The following is a 5,820-nucleotide window of genomic DNA, read 5'->3' as shown; positions in this document are numbered from 1 at the left end:
AAAAAGAAAATTTTATTAATTAAGTATAATTAAAGATATATATAAATTTATCGATTCGTATTCGATTTATTAACGAATCGTTACGAGAAGATATAAATTATATAAAGAGTTATAACTTTTACTAATTTTATAAAGACTTTAATAAGAGATTTTTATAGATTTTATTATAAAATTACTTATCGTTTACTATTAAAAAGAACTAGTAAATAGTATTTTAATAATAATCGACCGATATTACGAAGATATATCGTTTCCTTTTAATTTTAACTACTATTACGTCCGAAGGACTAGTACGAATAATATATATTAAGATTAAGAACCGGTACGGGATATTTAAAGGAATTATCTTTAATAAAAAAAGTGTGTTTATAAGTTAATTTTAGTTAAAAATATATATAACGTTATTAATTCGTCGGAGACTTTTAATAATATACTACTCTTAAACCGATGGATAAATTAAGTGTATAAACTAAACCTTAAAATATTATTTAAGGGTATTCTTTAATAACGAGTAGTCGAATTAGTCGTTACTTTTATAAAACGTAAAGTTTACGGTTAATAATATTATTAACGTAACTATTAAAGTTACACTTTTTAATATATTATACGGATATAATTTAAATATATATATTAACGTTGAGACCGACGTTTACAAAGGGGGGGTATTAGTTATCGTAAATAAGATCGAGAAAATTTATACCTTTAAAAAGAAGGTAGAGAAGTATTAAAGAAAAGTTTAAAAAACGTATAAAAATACTATAATAAAAAGTACTAATTAAAAGTTTTTAAAGTAAAAGATTTCGTCGTATTATTAACGTAAAATCTTAAATTATAAATAGTTAAAAAGAAAATAGTATTAAAATTTATTAAACCTTTTAAGGTTATTAAAGAAATTAATTTATAAGTATATAAACTAGTATTATTATAAGTATATAACCGTATTTATAATATATTCTCGGTCTTTTTATTAAAACCTTAAAAGTCTCGAAAAGGGGAGTCGGTAAAAAAAGATACCGTTACTTATACTCGAAGAGGACTAAGAGGAATAAAAGGTAAAAGTAGTTAAAAATAAAACGAAACGTAATAAAAAGGTCTATTACTTAGTAAAATAAGTAGGATAGTCCGTAAAATATAACTAATAAGTGTTTAAAAAAGATATAGAATATATTAAAGAGGTTATTTAAAATTACGAGAAAAAGTATAAAAAAATTACTTTATAAAAAAGAAAGTAGATTTATAAAATTACTATTTAAATTTAATTAACGACTTTACGGTAAAACGTAAATACGGTACGTATTAAAAACGTTTATTTAATAAAGAAAGATTTAAACAACGACTTTATAACGATATATAAACGTTATATATTAAAAACGTTTACTTAATTAAAAGAATATAAAGAACGACTTAATACGTAAACGACTTAATTACGTACTCGTAATATTTAACCCGGAAAAAAACTATTACTAATACTTAATATAACTTAATAAGGATAAGTAAACGATATACGACGAAAACGTTTTAAAAAGGAGAAAGGTTAAAACGACGTTTATAATACTTTATATAAACGAAAAAAAGGTCTTTTTTAGTTACGTTTTAATTAATTAAGTTAAAAAAAATACGACGATTCTTTAACTACTTTTAATATAAAAGATCCTTAAACTTAAGTCGTAAGTAAAACTATTTAAAGTCCGACCTATTATTATTAATAACGAAAAAAATACGGTCGTAAGTAGTCCGTAACTTTATTACGATTCTTTTATAAATAGTCCGACTTACCGTTTTATTAAAGTTAATAATTAATCGGTAAGTTTTTTTATAACTTTATACGAGTATTATTAACCGGTGTATAAATTCGTTTACGATATATAATAAAGTTAAAAACGTTTCCTCGTTCGACTTTAATAAAAGGTCGATTACTCCGGTAATAATACGAAGAACGACACGAACGTTTTTTATAAGTAACGTAAAAACCTTTTTATAAAAATAATAACGAGTCTCGTATCGTTAATATTTCGTCGTTACTTTACGTACGTAACGTAAAGTTTAACAAGGGTTAACGTTTTAAAGGTTATTAACCGTATTAAAAAAATAAGTAATATACGTATAAACTTAAGAATTAATAGTAAACTCCGACTCGGGGTCGTCGTTATTTTAAATCTTTAACGACTCGTCGTCGGATTTATTATTTATTATATTACTATCCTCGTTTAAGTATATATCGTTAAAAGTATCGTAGTCCGACGTTTCGTAAATAAAGTGTTAAAAAACTACGGACGAGGTTTATATTATAAAAGAAGTAAAAGTAGTATTATTAATAATATACGACCGAGTCGTAAAAGTAATAAGAGTTATAATAAGTCGAGAGTAATTAATACTTAAAAGGTTTATAATTACGTTATAAAACGTAAGGTTATTAAACGGTTAAAAACGGTTCGAGTCCGAAAGGTTTACGATTTAAAAACGAGGTATAAAAAAAGTAGTCTTAAAAGACGGAATAAACGAAACTATAAACGAGTTAAACGATAAGTTTAAAAAGAACGGACGTAGTTAAAATTCTTTTACGAGTAATAAAGTTACTTATTAAATAAACCGTAATATATTAAACTAAGATTAAAAAGGTTTAACGATTATCGAGTAACTTATAAACGAATTAGTACCGATACGTCGAGTAATAATATAAACGTAAACGTATTCTTTAACCTCCGATACTATAAGTTAACTAGTATAAAAAAGAGTAAGTAAGTGACGAAACGAGTTTACGGTACGTCGAATAAACGTACGGTTTAATACGGTCGATAAACGTTAAGTAGTTAAACTTAAATTATTTATATTATTATATAAAGACGGAGAGATAAAAAGTAAAGACTACGAAATTTTTATTATAATATCGTTTAAAGACTTATTTTTACTACGTTTATAACGTTAAAGAGTTTTAAAAGGTATATTAAAAAATACTAATTAAAAACGACTTTTAAACGAATAAACTACGATATATTAACGAATAAAAAAAAGTTATTAAAAAAGTTCGACTAACGATTTATAAACGATAAATAGTCGATAATTCTATAAAGTGTTAAAGGAAAAAGGGAAAGAAAACGAGTTACGATTCTTTTACGAGTGGAAAATAATTTACTTAAAAAACGTTTATTAAGTTAAAAACGGGTAAAAAGTAAAAAAAGTAAAAGTAAGTTATAATAAAGGTTTAACCGAGTAATTAGTTTTATACTCGTATACGAGGAAAGAGTAATAAAGGTAAATAACGTTTATAAAAAGAGTAATATTTACGAATAAACGTTTCGAGTAAGAATAACCCGTAAACACTTACCGTTACTTATTTATTATATAATTATTAATATATTTTACGAAAACGACGACGTTAAACGGTATTTAACCGAAAACGAGAATATTTATTTAAATATCGACGTTTAACGATAAATAATTTAAACGTGTTTAATACTTTTAAACCTCGTACTACGTCGATAACCGACGGATCGGACTATTATATAATATAAAAGATTATAAAATAACTTATATACGAATTAACGGACTATCGTATATAATTAAAGGATTAACTATAACTTCCGATACTTTTTACTCGAGTAAAAGTAAAGAGATTAAAGGAAGTCGTAAAAAAAACTAAAACCTAGTTTATCAAAAGGAAAGGATAATTATTATAATCGATTCGTAACCGAAGACTACGAATTAAGTAACTAGGTTTATATAATAAGGTATAGTGTAACTAGTCCTTAACCACACGTTAACGTCACGTTAGTAAAAAACCTCTCTCTTTAAATAAAAGGACTCCCTTCTTCTTAAAGGGAAGAAGGGGTAAGAATTAGTCTTTGTTATAATACACACTTACCTTCGCCCTCGAAACCTATACTTTTCATTAACTAATCTATTGTGAAGACCTATTTTACAATCACTTATAATATTATTTTAAAGGTAAAACTTTACGTTAATATTTAACCCGTCTCGACCGTAACGTATAATTAAATTTAAAACTCGTTTTATTAATAAACGTTTATTAAATTTTAAAAGAAGAATTTAAGATTTTATACGTTTATATTAACGACTTCCTTTACCGTAACCGTTTTATAGTTTAAAACGTCTTTAACGGTAAAAATATCTTTATTTTTATTAACTCCGTTATCGTTAACGGTAAAGTATACGGAATAACTATAAAAGTAGTGTTAATTTATATCTACTCCGTTTTCGATAGTTATATTTAAAGTTTAGTACCGTTTTTTTAAGTGGGTAATATTATAACTTTTTTTACCGTTTTAATCCGTTTATTCCTTTTAATTATTAAAGTAATAATTACTATTATTTTACGTTCTTAACGTTTTACTCGACGTAACGGTAACCGTTTTTAACTACCGTTTTTAAAAAGACTCTTTTAAAACCGATACTTTTTAATTATAAAAAAAACCGAAGATAATAAATTTAATACTACCGTAAAAATAATACTAATTTCCCCGTAAACTAACTTTATTTTAACTAAGATAAGACTAGTATAATAATAAACCGAACGATAACTTCTTTTAAAATTAAACTAAACTTTAATAAACCTTTAACACCGATTACGAAGACGACGAGAACGTTAAGGACGTTAATATCGTTAATAAACCGACTTCGTTAAATACGTTAATAAAAAAAGATATTAAAGACGATAAAAACGTAAACTACGTTAACTTCGGTGTCGTTTATATCGTTATATTTACGGAAACCGTTTTAAAGACTACTTATTACGTTTATAACTAGTCGTTCGTTAATAGTAATATATTATATCGTTATATTCGAACGGTTCACCCTTGTCCGAATCGTAGGTATCGGTAACGTTTAAAAAACGTTTAACCGATACTAACGTTTTTTTTATATATAATTAGTAATATTAAAACACTAGTATCGGTAAATATACTTATTTATAATTTAAATGTATTTTTAACTTATTCGTTTTTAAGTACCGTTTTTACGGTAATAAATTATAATATATTAAAAAAATCTATTTTTTCCGTTAATTCTTAACTTTTTACGACTACTTATTATAATAAATTAAAAGTTATTATTTTATTAAAACTTAATTTCCCGTTCGTTATTTACTTATTAATTTATTAAACGGTATAAAAAAAGAAATAAACTACGACTAACTAATATATTTATCTCGAACTTTTCCTTTACTTTACTATTAATACGATATAATATTCGTGTATTTATAACGATACGGGATACTTTTAATTTATTACCGATAATAAATAGATTTAACGGACGTACCCTTATTTATTAATTTAAACGATAATACGATTAATAAAATTAAAAGGTATTAATAATACTTAATATTAAATAAACCGTTATATTTAACTCCCTTTCCTTTTTTACGGTAAATAAATTAGTTTACGTATCGATACTTTTATTACTTTTATATATTACGTTTTCCTCGTACTTAACTTCGTATTAAATTTACTTCTTAGTAACGATATCTTTATCCCCGAAAAATACGAGATAAATTACCGTACGATAAAGTTAGTTATCTACTCTTATAGTATTTAAATCCCGTTTTTAATTCGTCGATATTAAACCTTTATTAACGTTATAATTAAAACGGTTAAAAAAACTATAATCCCGTTTTATATATCCGTCGTCGTTTTAATCGTTTTTAAAAACTTAAGTTTTAAAAACGATCTTATATTTAAATTATATTTACGGTTTTTTATTTTTATATTTATTTTCTTTATTAATTTTAAAACCGTCGTTATTTTAATATATAATAATATAAACGATACTATTGTTTTATAATTTAAAAAAAAGATCGGATATTTC

The sequence above is a fragment of the Sporothrix brasiliensis genome, assembly GCF_000820605.1.
Source record: "Sporothrix brasiliensis 5110 chromosome Unknown Cont21, whole genome shotgun sequence".
NCBI lineage: Eukaryota > Fungi > Ascomycota > Sordariomycetes > Ophiostomatales > Ophiostomataceae > Sporothrix > Sporothrix brasiliensis.
This window is presented reverse-complemented; position numbering follows the sequence as displayed.